Source organism: Micromys minutus (assembly GCF_963924665.1).
Source record: "Micromys minutus genome assembly, chromosome: 15".
Taxonomy (NCBI): domain Eukaryota; kingdom Metazoa; phylum Chordata; class Mammalia; order Rodentia; family Muridae; genus Micromys; species Micromys minutus.
The window spans coordinates 27846806-27867801 of record NC_137984.1 but is presented as its reverse complement, the minus strand read 5'-3'; the positions used below and the strand labels follow the sequence as shown (position 1 = coordinate 27867801).

The window sequence follows — 20996 nt, the reverse complement described above, 5'->3', positions numbered from 1 at the left end:
GAACGACCAACAGAGTCAACTAACTGGACCCTTAGGAGCTCTCAGAGACCAATCCACCAACCAAAGAGCATCCAAGGGCTGGACCTAGGTCCCTCACACATGTGTAGCGGATGTGCAGCTCAGACTTCATTTGGGTCCCCCAACAACTAGAGCAGGGGCTTTTCCTAAATCTGTTGCCTGGCTGTAGATCCCAATCCCCTAACAGGGCCATCTTTTATGGCCTTAGTTGGAAAGGATATGCCTGGTCCTACCGTTGCTTGATGTGCCAGGGTGGGGGGATACCCAGAGGGGGCCTCCTCCCTCTCAGAGGAGCAGGGAACAGGGGGTGAGGGAGGAACTATTTGAGGGGGGACACCAGGAGGGGGGCACCAATCAGGATATAAAGTGAATAAATTAATTAATGGAGAATTTCTGCCCTTCCTAAGAATACCTTGTTTCTATGTGGTCTCACACCAACTTAAAACTTTCAGACATGTTGGCTAACCATGGCTAGCCAGGAAGTCCTAGGGATATACCTGTGTTTGCCTCTTCCTTGCTGGGATTATAAGCATGCCCCACCATGCCAAATTCTCTCTCTCTCTCTCTTTCTCTCTCTCTCTCTCTGTGTGTGTGTGTGTGTGTGTGTTGGGGAGTAAACTCAGGTCCTTGTGCTAGGCCAACTCAGCTTATTACAAAGCTCTGAAGTGAAAAAATCACAGCAAACAGTTGTTGGTGAGAGCCACTGTTGTTCACATGGAGACTGCCTTCTTTGTTGCCTCAGGAACAGACTTGTTCTCAAAGGACTGAACCCTCCATCCACACACCAAGGAACAAGCTCAGGCCATATTCAGTGAGCTGCTGCTCAAGGCTCAGAATTAAGCCGACCCGTAACTTTGGACTGCAGCTTATCAGCATGGATCCAAACACTGGTAGTAAACTCTGTCATAAACTTTGTCATCTGGCCACATTAGCAAACATCTAACTCATTTTATCTAAATCCCTCTGAGCAAAGGTGGTAGGTTGGGCTCAGCCTTACGCAACTGAAAAGCTTGCTTCCATCTGGATGTCAGCCCACTTATGCACCAAAGGGAAGGATGCCCTAACTCAATGCAATGCCCTGGCAGTCTTAATCCCCATACATTCTACATCCAAAACTATATCTCATCAACCATGCAGACAGGAAATCATGGGTACTAAGGTCCACAGCCTCCCTTATACACCCTTGAATGGTTGTCACTTGACAGGTGCTAAGATAGGGTTGAAGGAGACAATGACAACCAAAGGTGTCCCTCAGGAACACATTCAGAGGAGGTGACAGTGAATTCTCAGCACGAACTTAAGTTTGGTGGGAAGTTGGAGCAGGAAGTGTTCAATCCAAGCCCTTTGGAAGTCTGCCCCAGGAAAGGGATAGCACTAAGGATTCCTGAATCCACACAGGAGTTGACTGAGCATACCAGAACAGAAAGCCCAATCCAGGAAGAAAGTACAGATAGGTTGGGATTCATAAACCCAAAAACAATAGGCAAGACCATGACTGAATGAAGATGGAGGTGGTGAGGGGACTCTCTGGGTGTTGGTGTTTCTATGCAAAAAGAATCATTAGAATCAAGGAACAGTGCTATCAACAAAAGTGTGTACTTTAGTGTAACGTGTAACTATAGTCTGTAAACCAGAACTACTATAGAAGAAACTGGTTGTTTTGGTTAAGCAATGCTAACTTAATGGTATGGTTTTGAAGACAGTTGGGGTTGTGATTACAGTTAATTATTAAGTTCTTACACTACACAATCACATACATACACACACACACACACACACACACATACTCACAAGCACATGCACATACACATACACCCAGGTACACTATGCTGTATAGTGAGATGCTGAACTTCCTACTGAGTGCTCCTCTCCAGAAGAAATGAGAATAGATTAAGCGTGACCAATGTTTCTCCCAGCCAGGGATGTCATTTGATCATACCTGCCCATTATTGTCACATCTCAAAAGGAAAGACATTCAAAGAAGGGTTTCTTACAAGCCTGCTGTGTCTGGGCATGGTGGCATATTTCCAGCCCTTGGGAAGCAGAGGCAAGTGGATCTCTCGAGACCAGCCTCATAATCTACACCAAAATTCCAGGCTTGTCTCAATTACATCCGTATCTCTACAATTACAAAGTTGGTTAATTAATTGGTTAATTAAAACAAGACAAAGAATAGGCTTCGGGGTAAGAGATATGGATGTAACTGCCTAGTGTGCAAGGCCCCAGGAAAGAAGAACAGAAAGGAAACAGAGGAAAGGAAGAATGGATGAGAGGGAGGAAGGAAGGAGAGAACAGAGAGAGGAAAAGAGAAAGAAAAAGAAGGAAAGCCTGCTATACAATGTTAGCTGTTGGTATTATTATTTATATATTCCTGATAAAACTATTAGCTGTGGTTCTTTGCTTGTATATTTCCTTTGTTTGTATTTAAAATCTGTAAATTTTCTTACACACTAACGCAGACCCTTAGTAGAATACAAGCAAACTCCTGACAAAATGAAAGAAAGTAACAGCGACCGGTTTATTTTAGTGAATAATAACTAACACTTGCTTAATAGGCCTAATGTGGCAACACTGTGGTGGGCATTTTATATACACTTTTTATGTCTTAAAAAGTCTCCAAAGTAATTCTGGTGTTATTGTTTCTATTTTAGAGATACTGTAACTGAACCTTCCAGGGGCTTGGGTCATGCATCCAAGGTGACACCTGATACTAGTGGTCTATCTAAACAACTTTTCAATATAACCTTCAATCATCCCATATCAATATTATATATTCCTATTAGCCTTTTAAAAAATTGAGTAGTGAAAGAATCTGGAGCTCCTAAAGACAAATAAACCTTAGTGTACTGAAATAAGTGATGGCCATGTGTCAGTTTGTCCGTCTCTCATACTGCTAGACACTACAGGAGAGAGAGGCCCTGTGCAGTAACCAGGGCATGTCCACAGATGATACCTTTGAGCATGAAACTAGAATTTTCAGGAGTCTCACCTACTGACTTCATTCAGTTAAAATGTTCAGGATGGGCATATTCAGCCAAACAGAAGGGAAAACAAGGGTTGCCTACAGAAATGAAGGTGAGTGTCTTAGAGAGTGATGAAAATATTTTTAAAATGGGTTATTGCAATGTGCACATAACTTTCTGCTAAACACCACTGGACTGCAGGTCTAAAGGGGTCAGCTTCATAACATATCAATTTGTGTGTGTGTGTGTGTGTGTGTGTGTGTGTGTGTGTGCGTGCATGTATATATCAATAAGGATGTTCAGACACAATTTCTGGGTCAATGATATGGCTGAGCAGGTTTTAAGGTGCTTGCTGCTAAGTCTCAGAACCAGAGTTCAGTCTCTAAGGAGCCCCTACAACTTGTTCTCTGACCTCCACACAAATGCCATGTCACATGGTATTCACACACATGTGAAACATACACATCCATGCAAATAAATAATAATAATTTGCAAACTAGGCATGCTAGTGCATGCCTGTGAGACCGGCCCTTGGGAGGGAAGAGGAGGCAAGAAGACCAGAATTTTAAGGCTAGCCTGGGCTCCGTGAAACCCTGTCTCAAGAAAAATAAAACAATGACAAAATATCATCCAAGATCCAGGATCAAATATCCTTTAGTCACCCCATGTGACTGCACTCTTCCAGAATAAACACGGGAACCAGATGTGTGGGACCAAGAACAAAATGTTCAAACAACTTTCATGAGAACCATGGCAAGGCTTGGGGGCGGTTTGGTTTTCTCGGATGTCGTGGCCGGCCTTCAATACCATTCAGTAAGAGCTGGTGATTTACTTGATTTTTTGACTTTTCCCAAGCTAGAACAAATGGAAATATTGCTTCATTCACTGTCCCAGAAATGTGTTAAATTGGACAGAGGGGATATAGTAAAAGTAGATGCAATAGGAAACTTGCAGAAACCTACAAGCTCCTTCGGGGTCACCTGACCCTGTGGACTTGAGGGCTTACTACTCCCAACCTTCAGCGACCATTCCCAGGTTTCTCCCATCTCCATCATCTCATCTCCTCTAAGGATGCCTCAGGATGTCGGCATGTTCTTCCTGAAGGTCACCAATGCTGTCAGACTAAACAACTGTCACCAAACCATTGCATGTGTGAAGAACACATCCAAAGGCTCCATCCTAGGCTGATGTTTCAAGTACTAAGGAAATCGTCCTGTATACAAAGTCGTCTCGCCTTAACTCTCATCCTTAATCTGCTTTGATTTGTATGGTAAAAATAAAAAAGTGTTGGGCTAGGAGGATGACTCAGTGGATAGTGCTAACCGGGGAAGTATCTAGACCCTAGTCTGTCCCCAGCACTTGTGTGATGACATGGTATGGTGGCATGAACCTTTACCCCGCTGGTCACACACACACACACACACACACACACACACACTCATAAACACACTCACACACAAACACAGACAAACATACACTCACACACAAATACACACACAGATACTCATGCATACACTCTCACACACTTTCACACACAAACACACATACATTCATATACAAACACACACACACAGACACACACACATGCTTCAGGGCAGAGATACTGGATCCTAGGGGCTCATAGTCTAGCCTACAGTAGTGAGCTCATGGTTCCATGAAGCCTAGAGTCACACTGAAAGAAACATAGAATGGAGAGGCAATTGAAGAAGACATCCCTATGACACCCTCTGGCCTCCAGACATGCCACACAGACAGCTAGACTGAACACACACAAATGCTACTCCTAATAATAATAAATCCCTATTTTTAAAAAAGGTAGCCAGGCATGGTGGCATATGCCTTTAATTCTAGCAGGTATGAGGTCAAAGAAGGTGGATCTGTGTGAGTTAGAGGCTAAGCAGCTCTACATAGAAGTCCCAGGATAAGGCACTCAGCTGGTAGAGAGCTTGATTAATCTACCCAAAGCCCTGGGTTCAGACTCAGCACTGCATAAATTAGGTGTGGTGGCACAAACTTGAACTTGTAGCACTTGGGACACGGAGGCAAGTGGATCAGAAGTGCAAGACCATCAAAGGCTCCATATTAAGTTTGTAGCCATCCTGAAAAACATGAGACTGTTACACATATATACCTACACACACACACCACGGGGACAGGGGGATACACCAACAAAAGCTAGCCCCTACTCTATATGGGCAACACTGCTATTTATCAATAAACCTCCTAAATGTTTCTGTCAAATGCTATCTTCTAGCTAAACTGAGCATAAGTTGTTCATGCTCCTTTTTTTTTTTAATTAGTATTTACAATTTTAAGGAAACTTCACGACGCATACCCCTGGCTTTCTGCAGAGCTTCAGAAAGCCCGGAGGGCCAACAGAAGAACCCAAGCTTTCCTTATCAACAGGAAGTCACGCTGGGCGGGAATGAAGAGGATCAAAAACTAAACAAGTTCCCTAGCCTTAGTGATTTGATAATTTTAGGAAGCCTAAAAAAAAAAATGTGAAGACTAGCTTTAGTTAGCAGAAGACAGAGCACAACCCACTAAGCTTAATATCCACGCAAACTGGCCACCTCCAGCCTTTGTTAGGGAGTGTTGGGAGAGGGTGGTGTGAGGTGCAGGCACACATGTGAGCACATGCTTATGGAGACCAGAGGTTGGAGTCATGGGTCCCCCAACCCCATCACTCTCGACCTTATTTTGGATATGGGATCTTTCTGAACTGATTTGGCTATGCTGGCTGGCCAGCAAGCCCGAGGGGTCCCCCTGTGTCTGCTACCCCAGTGCTGGGATCTCAGGCAAGAATGGTTGTATCTAGCTTTTATAATTATTATTATCATCATCATCATCATCATCATCATTATTATTATTATTATTATTTCTTTCCCTATATGACTACTAAGGTCCTCAAGGTTGCAGATAGCTGTGTCACTAACTGACCCATTTCCCCAGCCCACCGCTGGTTTTATTGAATAGCCACAGACAACTCTGTGCTCTGGTAGAAAAGCAGAAGACACGCACACGCATGTCTAGGTGGAGGAAGGACAGGACGGGCACACCTTCCTGAGTGACAGGGCTTAAAAGCACACCTTTGATGAAAATATCAGCCCAGACGTCAGCATTAACACGATCCCTTGTCACTAGTAGAATGAAGACCAGGGGCATTTTCTAAGAAAGCAACCATGGCGATCTTCCCCAGCACCACTGAACTTCCTCTTAGACACAATCCTATGGCTGATTTGGTCTTATTGGACTCTCTGGGGCAGTTGTTAGCTGTAAAGTGGGTATAATTGACACAGCCACGCTTTTAGGGATAGTTAAGAGGATGGAATAAAAGACTCAGAAGAGTGGTCACACCAGGAAACGCCTGCTGAGTGGCAGTCATTACTGCTATAACCAGCCTGTTACTGCTCCTACGGTGACCACTCCTGTACCATTCCGGGACACATCACCTCAAACTTCCTTTGGGCTCTTCCGAACCGGTAAGGGTGTGTGGTTTGTTAAACCATGGGAGAATACTATCTCGGTCTCTGCAATTCTGGGGAGTCTTATGAACACCCAGACCTACAAATGCCAGGGGCTTGAGTCATCAAGGCAAGGTCAAGAAACATGAGGTTAGGGATGGTAAAGGCAGAGAATGCAGAATTTACTAGTGCCCCTAAAGAAAACCTGGCGGGGTCACACACTGTGGTTCAAGAGCCTCCCAAACTTTGTACAGCAAAGACAAAGACTGGGAAAGTAGAGTGGTGTGAGGTATGAATGGGACTCACTGATTAACTGGACATGTGCTGGCACAAACCCACCTCTCACCGCACAGCTACTCTTGGCTCCTCCTGTGCTACCCCTCAGCCCCAGCCTTCGGGTACCATTAGATTTTCAAAGGGTTCCAGAGGTGGGCCACGGCCAGGTGTTCCATTTGCCCAAAGGCTATCTCCAACTTTGTCTCAGATTCACTCTGAAGGAAAATTGTATGCTTCCGGGTCATCAGCTGGGTCGTAAACTACCTGATAGGGATGGGACATCTCCAGCACCTTGAATGGAAAGCCAATGTGGGATAAAAATTAATTTGAGCTCAGATTGAGATATGGTGGCATAGAGCTGGCCACGTGCTGATATCTGCTTAATGTGCCCCAGAGGAGTAGTAATGGAGGGTGTGCTAGACCAGTCTGTTGGGACGGTGAGAACTACGTGCCTGTTGTAAGGTGGAAGTCTAGATGCTTCAGATAGACCAGCCCTGGCTTTTAGAGAGCAAACATTCATAACCTTCATTCTCCTTATGTTCTGAGAAAAAAAAAAATTTTGTGTGTGTGTGTGTGTATGTGTTCTGGGAAAGCCCCGAAATCTGGCTTGTAGGTAGTTTCCCACTACCTACATTCTCTGCCATTTTGTTTATTTCTATTTCCAGCCAGAGATAGGTTGTCAGTGTGTGTCACTGCTAGGTAAAAAGGCTCAGAGGCACACTAGAATAAGATGATTTTGCCAGGACGCGTAAGATGTGTGAGTTTGTACAAATTTTATCCATACTCACTCAGCACAGATAAGCGACCAGTGAGTGCAACAGTTTTTATATTTTTCTTTAAAACCACCAGCGATCAAGGATCAGACTGATAAATGTTCCCCTTTAAGACTTAAATTAATAGCATTTGGGTGGGCATGGTGGTACAGACCTTTAATCCTTGCACTCAGGAGGCCGAGGCAGGAGGACCTGAATTTAAGGTCACCTTGGTCTACAAAGTAAATTCCAGGATAGCCAGGATGCCACACGGAGACCCTCTCTTAAGCCTCCCCAGACCACTTAATAATTAATAATTAGGCAACACCGCCGCCGTATGCAGTGGGAGCATACACGTAGTCCTACACCTAAAGTACAGCAAAGCTAGAGCAACCTTTGTCTCTTTAAGGTAAAGTTGCCTGGCAGATTTGAGGTTAAAGGACATATGGGGAGGCGGGGGGGGGGGGCAATAAATAATGTAACTGTGTTACCATCGCAGGGTATAAAGTCCATGGTCATAATCTGAAATGGCTTGCAGCCCTCACTTTATAGCTTTAGATTCAGCTCATGCAAGAAATAACCAGATCCTTACAGTTTAGCACCTTGAAGGCTGTGCGCGTGCACGTGCATGCACACAAGCACGTGACCGCGCACAAACACTTCCCTCGGTCTTTGAAAATAAGAGAAAAAGATGATAAAACAGACACTGACGCACTGCCTGCCCCATTGGGACACAAAGAGACCAGATTGGCAACCGTAGACACGTGATAGCCTATTTTAAAACAGCCGTTTATCCACCTGAACTGGTGCATCTTACATAGAGGCAAAGAGAAGCCACGGTTCCTAAAAAGCACACGCTTTGAAACAGTGTCAAATGGAGCCCCTCTTGCAGACAGGATGGTCCCACGTCAGATGGCTCCGGGGCAAATGAACAGAGGCACAATTAATTAATTGCTCCCTATCTCTTTAACTCGGGGGAAACTGAGGGAACTATTCTCTTCACTTTATTGGCCTCGTTTCTTTATTATTATTATTAACGCTACTTTCATGTCTTGCACATCACGCTCCAATTTTACAGGCATATTTATTTTAGGGTGACCTCATATCCTTGAATAAATACAGCCAGAAACCTTAGAGAAACAACATCCCCTCTGAGCCCACCTGGATGTTCCACCCACATCAGTCATTCTGTAGGCATTTCACGGGACAGTCTCTGAAGTAAAGGTGACGTGACATGTGACATCCGATCCAGCTGGAACTCTGAGGGGTAGGCCCCAGGGGAAACCACATCCAACAAGTGGACTGCGAGATGGGGCTTGCTAGAATACAACACGCCACTCAGCTCAAAAACTAAAATAAAATCATCACGCATAAAATCAGAGTTCTGCCTAGTTGTACTGGGAGGACACAGAGAAAGTCATTACCAAAAAAAGGAAGTAAAAATCTGCTTACAAACACTTAACAACCCTTTAAACTACGACTCCAACACGCGTCCGCGCTTTTCCACTTGGCTCGGTTCGTACTGACAGAAAAATATCTTAGTCAGAAAAATGTAGCCACCCCCCTCCCACCCCAACCCCGCAGGACCAACGGAATCAAAAGTATTCTTTCCTAACGAAGCAATGGCACAAGCCTTCTCCTATCCATCACCCCATCTCCCTGACGGCACAGAAAGAAAATCTGACACAAAACGAAGTTCAAAGCGTTACTAACCTGGGGCCCCTGGCAAAAAGCGGTGCTCCATTTTACTCTAAAGAATGAGTTCTTCCTATGAAACTAATGTCCAAAGCAGCTGAAAGTCGAGATGGGGGTGGGGGGAATTGGCTGCCCTACAAGTTCACAAAAATAGGGGAAGCCGGCCTGTTCCCAAGTTTAGCTTTGGCAGGCTCCCTAAAGGCAATTCAAGTCGGTCAAGCCCACAGAGCACTTTGGCCTATAAGCTTCCATAATGAACTGGAAACCACGCCCCATATGCTAAGTAGCCACTCCGCAGTGAGAAAAGAAAAGCCACACAGACTGGAGCTAGAGCTTCAGCCTTGCAAGGGTTGCCCAAGAAAGCCAGAGCACACACTTAAACAAAGAGAACTGTGACTCACTTGTGTCCCCTAGACATTGCACTAAAGGGGCTGATTCACGTTAAACAAGGGCAGTACAGTCTCCCCTCCAGTGGGGCCGTGAAATGACTTTTGCCTACGTTGGGCACTGATCCTGAAGCACACATTGCTGTGTCTTAAGACTGTAAAAGAAGATGCATAGCGTCATTGTTTCTGAGTCAAACTCACACTATCGCTAGCTTTCAACTTTGACATAATATAGAACAAGCTTAAAACCCCATTACAAATGCTCAAATATTAATATAGGTCACAAGGAACCTTCTGATGGCAGGTCTGACTTGTCTGTAAGTCTATAAGTCAGCTTTCTTTATATCAGTTCATTGCTTATGATACATTTGTAGGATCAAAAGACTTTTTTTCCCTCCGAAGGGGCCAGGATAATGGCTCAGTAAGGAAAGGCGCTTGCTGCCAACCTTGATGACCCGAGTTCAACCCCCAGGACCCACAGGGTGAAGGAGAGAACTGGCTCCCAGGTGTCATCCTCTGACTTCCGCATGAACACATACACTCAGACACATGTGTACTCACAAAAAAATATTTTGGGGGAGTGACAGAGTTTCCCTGTATTGTCAGCGTTGGCTGTCCTGGAACTCACTCTGTAGACTAGGCTAGCCTTACATTTACAGAGATCCACCAGCCTCCGCCTCCTGAGTGCTGGGATTAAAGTCCACACCTGTTTTAAAAAGATATTTTCAACTACATCATTATTGTCTTTTAATGTCATATACCCTGGTTTCAAAATAAGCAATCTAAATTTATTTGTCAGTCTACAAAAATGTAGTTGCTAGTTTTTTCCCCAAGTGACCAAGCCCTAAACCACACTCAATATAGTTCCAACATACTGCTCACTCGGCCTCTTAACACAACAGACTCACAGTAAGTACAGTTGTCCCTGCTTCTCCACACCAGGAATGACGTTAATTTCAAAGACTTGCTATTTTTTATATAAAGTTCTAAATTATTTAAACAAGATCCACTTTAACATAATAATCTAAATGCCCCCTACAGTGTAACAACAGAACCAAACAGGGCAAGGAAAACCCGATTCATCCACTGCCAAGCAGAGCTTAGATGCCAAAGCTAAGTTACTCAGCACTTGTGTCACACACATGAGGGATATGTGTTAGCTCCACAGTATCAGGCAGGGAAACACAGAAACAGTGCTGATCTAACTTAACACCTACCTCTTCATCCTCCTTATCCAGGCCCCCTCGTTCAACAGTTTCTCCCTGAGATAAGAATCAGGGAAGGCAGGAGAACCCCCTGGCACTGAGAAGAAAACCAGGCAGGAGCAAGGAGCCAGTGACTTTAAAAGTGCCAGCACCCCACCTGCTGGCAGGAAGAGGAGACGCCTGGAATGTTCTAACAGACCTCAGGGGAAGGCTTGGTGTTGGAAGAACAGGAAGAACCAGTTACTTCAACACTGGTGTGCAGTTAAGAATCGTTAATGTGTTTTCACCTACAAAGGTAGAGGTTTCAGAAAAAAAAAAAAAATATATTGATCCCAGAAAGTAATTAAACCTAACGCCATCTCTTTTCTGTAGCTCTACTTTGCCAACATAAATCATAAAATCAAAGACATTTGTGATTTGTGTTCCCCAGGAAGTCTCTAACTTGTAATGTGTATTTTCTTCCCCATCCTGCAAGAAGCCTAGCTTTGGAACATAAATATAAAGGTAGACCCCACCCCCACCCCACTCTGCTAGGCGAGCTGGTGACAACGTCATTCTGTAAAGTTTCTTCTCCCTGGATGTGGTGACACGTGCCTCTAAGTCCAGCAGCCCTCCAGAGGGTTAGGCAGAGGATCCGGAGTTTGAGGTTAGTCTTAGTTACACAGTAAGACCCTACAGTAAAACAATAACAACAACAACAATAATAATAAATCTATCTCTAGGATTTATGTTTTCGGTCAAAATTTACTTCCTTTTGGTCAAAATTATTTCCTTTTAAGCTTCGGGACATAGTGTGCTTGTCTAGTGTGTACCAAGCTCTGGATTTGGTCCAGAGAATCAGTGGGTGTGGTAGTTTGTCTATGATCCCAGTACTTGGGAGAGGCAGGCAGCAGGAGGAAGAACCATAAACTCAGCCACAGAGCTGGATCAGGTCAAAAGTCACTATTCCTAACCTTGAGTTCTGACCTTCCCCATCTACCTCAACCTCAGATGGGAAATAATGTGGGGAAATCATGTCAGTACTGAACATGTCTGTACTTTTCTTATCAGCTTCCTCTAGACAACTACAGTTAACGGCAAGAGTGCTGTCATACTGTAAAGCGGTCAACTATAAAGTAGCAACTCTTTAAATAGCAAACATATTATACCATGTACCATAAGAAATCTTGCCTGAGACCAGTAAAAGCCTATGGAAGACATGTAGGTTTCAGGTAAATCAAATCATTTTACATAAAGGATGTATATAACCTAAATCTATATACGTCCAAAGTAGGTTGTGCAATGGTTTTTACTGGCCACAGAGGGACACTGTACTGAACTGCTTCTGCCAGACTCTGGAGAAGGTAAGCAGACCAGGACTGCCTGAGACAGTCCTCAGTAGACTCCAGAGGATCAACACAGGACAGAGCCAGAAGTGACCGGGGAGGGGAGGTATGCCCAGGCAGAGGACATGGGTTAGCACTGAGCATCCACTGAGAAAGCACATTGAGCCCAGAACATCAGCAGAACACACATGCCATAGGGAAAGCAGGAGCCATCTGATTTCACCCAATGAAGACTTGAGTGTGACTGGGAAGCACGGTGAGGAGTCGAGGAGGAAGGATGGGGCAACAAAGAAGACGGAAGACATCACAAAAAGCATGTAGGTGTTTTTAAGTGTTCAAGTTTCAGGCCAACATAAAACCCCGTTGATAAAGGTATTGCCCGGTCATGCACAAAATATTGGGTTCAGTCCATAGCTCAGCATAAATCACGTGCAGTAGGACTAGCTTGTAATCCCAGCACCCCAGACATAGAAATGGGAGGATCAGAAGTTCACAGTTATCTTCAGCTACTTGATGAATTCAAGATCAGCCTGGGCCAGAGACCCTGTCTCAAAACAAAAACAAATAGATATGGGTGCTTGCAGGCAAGATGGCTCATTAAATGAATATACTTGCCACCAAGACTGAAGCTCAATTGGAACCCTGGAACTCAAATGGTAGAAGAAGAGAAGCAAACAAATCCTGCAGCCTGTCCTCTAACTTCCACATAGACAATGTTGGATGAATGCATGTAATAAGAAATAAGGGCGAAGCACTTGTCACACAAGCATGAAGATGGGAGCTAGGATTCCCAGAACTCCAGATGTAACGCTGCACATCTGGAAGCCCAGTGTCTTCTCAGGGGAGATGAGAGGCACAGTCAGAAAATTCCCTAGGTGTTCTGGGCCACCTAACCAGCCCAGCACACAGAGGTGGAAAACAAGAAACTCCACCATCTCAAACAAGGTGAAAGTTGAGGACAAGAGTCAAGGTTCTCCCCTAGCACAGGTGAAAGTCTGCACTCCTACACATGCATACCCCATGTACATGCAGCATGCACCACACACATATAGAGGAAGATAAAATAACAAGTAAGTTAAGGGACAAATGAAATACAACAAAATGCTAGTTTATACTCCAGATACAAGGCATCCGGTGCCCTCTTCTGCCCTCTGGGTACTTAAGTGGTGCACAGACAAAAATGCAGGCAAAATATCCATACACATAAAAATAGACAGACAGATAGATAAAGCTGTACATGGGTTAGTATGGGAATATGGCAAGAATTAAGAGTGCTTCCTGCTCTTCCACAGGATCTGAACTTGGTTCTGACCATCCAAATTAGGTGGCTCATGGCCTCCAAGCCTTCCTTCTTTACCACACACACACACACACACACACAACACACATACCTAAAAACAGTTTAAACTTAAAAGAAGTCTACTACAGAGGTAAGCCTGGCAGTACAATGCTCAATGGCTCCCTCCCGTACACAGATTTGACCTGAGAGATGTAGAGGGTTTGCCATCGAGCTGGTTACCTGAGGTCTATCCCTGGACCCATGGGGTAGAAGGAAAGAACTGAGTCCCATAGCTGTACTCTGACTTTCTCATGGGTGCCATGGCCAGGTGGATGGATGGATGGATGGAGGATGGATGGAGGATGGATGGATGGGTGGGTGGATGGATGGATGGAGGATGGATGGATGGATGGAGGATGGATGGATGGATGGATGGATGGGTGGGTGGGTGGGTGCATGGATGGATGGATGGATGGATGGATGGGTGGGTGGGTGGATGGATGGATGGATGGATGGGTGGATGGATGGGTGGGTGGGTGGATGGATAGATGGATGGATGGGTGGGTGGGTGGGTGGGTGGATGGATGGATGGAGGATGGATAGATGGATGGATGGATGGGTGGGTGGGTGGGTGGATGGATGGATGGAGGATGGATGGATGGATGGATGGATGGAGGATGGATGGATGGATGGAGGATGGATGGATGGATGGATGGGTGGATGGATGGGTGGGTGGGTGGATGGATGGATAGATACGGTTTCTTAATTTTAAAAGATCAGCCTTTCCTGTAACTTGTCATTAATAGAAGTTAAACATGACCTCGTAGCATGCCACAGTTGTCACTATTATCTCAGAGTATTATTTCCATACATCATAAGTTCAGACTAGTAGTGGTCATGAGACCCACCACCTTGATACCACTGTGCACTTTAAACAAGAGGATCTCACGGGATTACAATATTCACTTGTTGTCATATCTGTGACTCTTAAGTTATTGATTCTCATTGTAATTTTACACATTTAATTCTACACAGTAAAGATTATTCTCTGAAAAGGGTTCATTGGCTCTGTTAGAATGTGGGAGGTCCCCACGGCACAAAAAGTGACGGATGTCTGACAGAGCACCTACATACCCTGTCTGGGGTCTGGTTCGATTCCCCAGCAAGACATAACCAGGTATGCATGCTACAGTCTACAGGTATTGCCAAAATTCCAGTACTCTAGAGACACAGACAAGAGGCCCAATTAAGGTCAGCCATGTGTGGTGGAGTACAATTTTAATCCCTCCCCTTCAGGGACAGAGCCAGCCAGATCTCTGGAGTTCTAGGATAGCCAGGGGTACAAGGAGAAATTTTATCTCAGAAAAAAGAAAAAAAGAAAAGAAAGAAAAAGATTAAGGTCATCCTTAGCTAAATACTAAGTTCAAAGAGGTTAGCCTGCGTTACATGAGACTCTGCCTTAAAAAATAAAAAGTATTTATGAAAGAAAGAGGAAGTCATAGGAAGACTCCTATGGAATGGTATTCATAAGAGAAGACCCAGGGCAACACAATGATTCGTTGTGTAAAGGTGTGCACAGGGACGCCTGGTGGTCTGAGCTTGATCCTTAGGACCCATGAGAAGATGGGTGAACAGAACTAACTCCACAGTTGTCTTCAGACCTCCACATGTATGCCATCATGGTGCCATTATGGTGTGGTTTCCCCACGAAAGTAAAATAGAAAGCAAGAAGGGAAAACGCTACTGTGACTCCAGGCCTGGATTCGGTGGCAGAGTTCAAACCCAGCATTCATCCCTCCCCCGATAAACAACATCCTTTCACAGAGACCTGCTCCACAGCAACTCAGACAGGAAGGCAGGCAACTCAGCCTGCTTGGCCCTCAGCAGAAGCTGCCCTGTGAGGCAATACCACTGTCTGACCCCCACACTGAGCCAGACCCTGCTTGGGTTAACTGTTACCTACACCGTGGATTCTCAGTCATGAGTACAGGACAGGCCATCCTTGTCACCAACCCAGTCAGAACCCAGTGAGCACAGAGCCTAATGACCATCCCACCCCCTGCCCCAGGTCCGATTCACAGTCACGGCCCTTCTGGTTGTCAACGTGTGAATTATGAGGTTTACAGTATACACCTGTTTAATTTTTCATCACTCACAACCCAACACAGAAGCCTCTGCTAAAGCAATTAGACTGGATTAGATGGATGAGCTGACTTGGGGCTTTGTTCAGAGCTCTCTGTGCCTGCCAACTGGCATTGGTTATTTGATCTGTGACTCATGTTGCCAGGATGACCGGAAAGGACAATGACACTCATTGTCACCATGTCTACCCCTTGGTCTACAGCAGCTGTCAGGGTTCCTCCTGTTTGTGGACTTAAGCTTCTTTTACTTTGCTAGGCTTACTTCCCTAACTACCGCACACTGCTTTGAAATCTAGTCTAACCCACCAAAAGGTAGCCTTGTTTTGAGAACTGATACCACAGAATTGAAAGTACAGGGGTTTAAAACTCTCTTAAGAATATATTTAGGGTTTTAAATATATATATATATATATATATATATATATATATATATATATATAGTATTTTTAATCTATGTGTATGTGTACATGTTTGAATGTGCTTGTGTGCGCAAATGCCCAAGCGGGCCACAAGACCCTGCCAGCTCCTCTGGAACTGGAGTTAGGAGTGATTGGGAGTTGCCAAGGTTCTGTCTCCAGCCTGTTTAATGTCCTGACATGATTGTGGCTTTACACAAAACGGTATAAATTTCAAGCAAATTTTATCTCAAGTTTGACTGTGTAACAAGTCATTTAGTTTGCAAGCTTCTCCCTGTCTATTAAGAATACTTTTTTTCTTTAAATCGTGATAAATTAGCTTCAACCAATAGAGAAATCTATGAGTTTAAAAAAAACAAAAAAGTTGAAGGGACTTGCGATGTAGCTCCTTTGGTAGGATTCTTACAAAGCCTGCACAAAGCACCAGCCTTGATCACCATACCTTATAAGCTAGTCTTGGTGGAACACACCTCTAATCCTAGCACTTTGGAGGTGGAGGGAGGAGAACCAGAAATTTAAGGTCACATTCAGCTGTATCCCTGGACTCCTGGACCAGAAGAGCTGTACACTCCTGCTGCTGCTCTGAACACTGCAGGCACCCCTCCCCGACTATACAGGAAGGAAGAGAATGTAACACCCAGGTCCTGCCTCTCTGGAAGAAGGAACTCAATGGGCAACAAGCCCAGAATAATTTCCCTTCTCACCCAGAATATTTCCTTCCTTCCTATCTTACAGGATTTAAGTATGGGATTCCCGTTGTTCCGAGATGCTTCCTTTTCTATTACTATGATTAGACACCATAACCAAGGTAACTTAGAGAAGAAGGAGGTTCTTAGGAGCTTACAGTTCCAGGAGGCTATTTAGAATCCAGGGTCACCATGGCAGGCCGCATGACAGCAGGAAAGCAAGCATGGTGTTAGAGCAGTAGCTGAGAGTTTACATGCTGGTTTATAAACATAAGACAGAGAGCTGACTGGGAAGGACATGGATCTTTGAAATCTTAAAGCTCACTCCACTGATACCCTTCCTCCATCAAGGCCATGCCTCCCAATCCTTCCCAAACAGTTCCACTGACCAGGGACCAAGTCAGGAGTCATTCTCAATTAACCTTCTACACCAAGTATCAGACAACCCACAATTTTCACACTCCTACTTTCCAACAAATCCGAGGTGAAATTGAAAATGCTGAGCATCAAAGTACATATGGTGCCCTCAGACTAGGAAATGACCCAGTTTGAAGACTTCTTGCCTACCATGAGCAAAGTCTCATGTTTTGTCTCCAGCACCACAAATGAAGCATGGTGGTACATACACAAAATCCCAACACAGGAGTATCAGAACTTCAATGTCATACTGGCAACCTTGTAAGTTGGTGGCCAGCCTGAACTATATAAGATGTGTCTCGAAAAAGAATGGAAGTCAGGAGACCTGCCTCATAGGGAAGCTAAAGGAACAGCATCATAGTTTAAAACCTATTCATTCATAACTTTATTATGATATAGTCTATCACATAATAGGCAATGTAATAGTAGCAATATGATAGCAAACATATGATAGCATACAATATGCAATGAGTAAGATTCTCAGAATCTTACTTTCCACTCGTGTACAGCCAACATGGTAAATACTGTTGTTATCTCTATTTCTCAAGGGAAGAAACCCAAGCCTGAAATGTTGACCTGGCCAAGATCAATCATCCAATACTTGTTTATTTAACACATACTATGATGTAAGCCTTGGTATCAGAATTAATGCCACAAAGCAAAAACCCATGCCTTCAGGGAGATGATAGTCTATTAGGGAAATCAGACTACCAAAAACTAAAACCTACAGCTGAGGATATATCTCAGTGGTAATGTTTGCCCAGCACACTCATGAACCTGGGGTTGACTCCCAGTACTAAAAAGATAACAAACAACAGCAAAAAGACATAAATATAAAAGCAGATGATGTTACATGCTGTGAAGACAAAGCAGGGGTATCAGGTCAATAGAGGGAAGGGGTGACTCCAGGACAATGACACATTCTTGAGATGAGTGCCCAGGAGAGGCCTCTCTGCCACTTAAGAGAGATCTTAATGAAGGAGGGTAAAAAGCCGAGTGTCTCAGGTTGCTTTTTATTACTGTGATAAAAACACTGAGAAGTTCATTTGGCTTACAGGTACAGTCTGTTATCAGGAAGCCAAGGTAGGAACCCAGAGGCAATGGAGCAAAACATAAATGGAGGGGTCCTGTCTGTAGTCTGAAAATGCTCACCTGAAGGCTCTGCCAACTCTAAAACTCTAAAAGGTTTATAAAAGGCATCTGGGAGAACATGAGGGAAGGAACTGGAGGAAGTATGGACAGATTAGCTTACTCATAGAGCTTTGCTCTGAAGAACAGGGGAATTGATAGGCCGCAGCTCAGCTGGTAGAGGGCTTGCCTCACAAACACAAAGCCCTGGACTCAATTTCCAGCACCACAGAAACTATCTCCCAGGCTTAGCACCGCATACCTGCATCAGCAGCACTTGCAAGGTGTAGGTGTGAGGGGCAGGGATTTAAGGCCATGCTCAATTCTATAGTGAATTCAAAGCCAGTCTGCATTGCCTGAGTCAATGTCTTAAATACAGAGCAAAGTAGAGGGGACACGAGATTATAAGGCTATCTTTTTGATTTGTAAGTGAAACAGTGATTGTGCATATTTATGGGGTACATCCAGTGTGATGCTTCTAATAAGTTTACAATCTGTCAGATCAGATCAGAACAAACAGCACAAAACCATCTCAGGCCTTTAGAATTAGTTTGCATTGGGAGCTTTGAAAATCCTGTATTAGTAACTGATGTCAACCCTAATGATCCTAATGTACTACATACAGAAAATAGCATTAGCCTTCCCATTAGAATGCATCCTGGTGGTAGAGAGAACCAGAGACAACACCTTCCACAGCAGCTCTTGGATTAACAGCTAAAAGACAAGAGCTAAGGAGACCTCCTTTTTTTCTTTCTAGAGTAAAATGTGGTCCTTTACATTCCTATCCCTGAACCCGTGGCAAACCTTTGGGAGCTGGTTAAGAGGGAAAGGCTGGGAGAGTCTGGAGCAGGAGGCTCTTGGAAAACTGCTGCACAGTCTGGGTGAGGGCTCAGAGAACCAGAAGGCTGCTGGGAATGTGTGCACCGAAGGCCATGCAGATGAGGTTTCTGATGGCAAGGAGAATTGGCGTAAAAGCCATCCTTGTTTCCTTGTGGCAGAGAGTTTGGCTTCCTTGTGGCCTTGTCCAGAGGCACGTTGGAAGACTGAACTTCCGAGTGATCAACCAGTGTACCTAGCAGAGAAGATTGCCAAAGAGCAAGCATGGCTGCTCTTAATGGCTTATAGTCAAATGGGAGAGCAAAGGGATCGTCTGAGGACGAAGCTTACTGAAAAGAAAGCAGAGCGGTGTAGACAGAGGAGGAACCACCGGGATCTAAGGGGGAAAGATTGTCCAGAACGATCTCTGGCCAAGGAAATGTTGGTCTCCTTGAGGGGACCCCAGAAGAGAGCCCCAAAGCTGCCTGGGAACCCTAGTTTGCTGGCAAAGAGATCCTTGACTTCAGCCATGATTGCAAGCATCAGGCCTTGGCAGCATCACTGTTGCGCAGGGGGCTGTAAAGACATGGAGAATTTAGCTATGGAGTCCTGGCAGCCCTCACCAAGGCTGAAGAGGAAACCCGGTGAGACCAGGAAAATGGCTGCCTTCAGGTTGGAGTCTCCGTGGAAAGAGTCTGAGGTGATGATGTCTCATGGCCCTGTGGTAGTCAAGCCTGAGCGGAAACCCCTGAAGATGGAAGCAGGGGTGGAGCACAGCAAAACCCCATAGGAGAGAAGCATCAAGATGACCTGGTTTCCCCACAAGGCTGGCTTACCAGATTTGTATGTCAGTTTGAACTGTTGTGTCTACCCTGTCGAAATCAGTTGAGTCAGGGCCGACCACCCTGCCACATTTCCTGCATCTGTATATGAGCTCACTGGGTTTTTCCCTCTATAAGCTGGCTCTGAGAATTGTGCATGGTCAGAGAGCTTTAAGCTCCCAAGTCTGAGCTGCTGCCCTGATTGATGTGTGTGTGTGTGTGTGTGTGTGTGTGTGTGTCTGTCTGTATGTGTGTGTGTTTGTGTGTGTGTGTGTGTGTGTGTGTGTGTGTGTGTGTGTGTGTGTGTATGTAATAAACCAGCCCTGTGTAAATGAAAAAAAGAATGCATCCTGGTACCAGTTATCCTGTTGTTCCCTCCCCAGCACCATTCCTAGGCTCAGGGAAGCATCACTCTCCTTTTTAAGGCAGGATATCAATGTTTTAGCTTTCCAGTATAAATTAGTAAATAGAAATGCAAGTGTCTGTCTGTGCCTAGCTGATTCCATTGAACATGATGCAAAGGGAACTCTTTAGAGAGAATACTATAGAATATGTGAATAATAAAAACAGCCCAATATGAGAAGGGAGTCTAGGGTACTGGGAGTTGGGGGATCTAAGGATACTGGGTGTGGGAGGATGCAGAGTTCTGAATAAGCAGAAGCAGTCTGGTGTACAAGGGTGAGATAGATGTGGCTCAGGAGAACAAGGAATTCGTCATTTTAAAGATGGAGGCCTATGGGAACAGACTGACAGCTGCATGTAGGGGGCTTTGATCATGAGGAGATAGCCTCATTCTTTCCGACTACTTATAGGTTCTTCTTGACATATAAGATCATTAGCTGAGGGAAGCAGTATGTTTGGGGGAAGAAGCAAAAATACACAGGAAGATAAGACAATGGGCTCACTGAGAGTATGCTATGGCTGCCAGAGTGCTGAGTGGAGGCAAAGGGAGGGTATGGGCAGTGAGCATCTCAGTGTGCACTGGCAGAGTGTATGAGTGCTCCTCACGCCAGCTGCTGGGGGAGTCTCGACTTTAACATGGTTGGGGTTTGCTGGATAGCCTGACAGGAGGAGAGACAGAGAGTGTGTGATAGTTAATCTAATCTCTTAAAAAAATGTATTCTCTGCCCCATCTCTTTCCCTGTCTCTCTACCCCCCCCCCCGTGTGTGTGCGTGTGTGTGTGTGTGTGTGTGTGTGTGTGGTGTGT

At 44.8% G+C, this 20996-nt stretch overlaps 1 protein-coding gene across 2 annotated transcripts in view; it reads right to left on the bottom strand.

The window, feature by feature from the left end:
- Positions 1 to 9282, bottom strand: part of PLD1 (phospholipase D1) — a 146629-nt gene extending 137347 nt beyond the window's left edge. For both annotated transcript variants that reach the window (XM_080929213.1, XM_080929214.1), the window contains exon 1: positions 9187 to 9282. The gene's annotated coding sequence lies outside the window, so the exon portion shown is untranslated. The remainder of the gene's footprint in view (positions 1 to 9186) is intronic.
- Positions 9283 to 20996: the final 11714 nt, after the last annotated feature.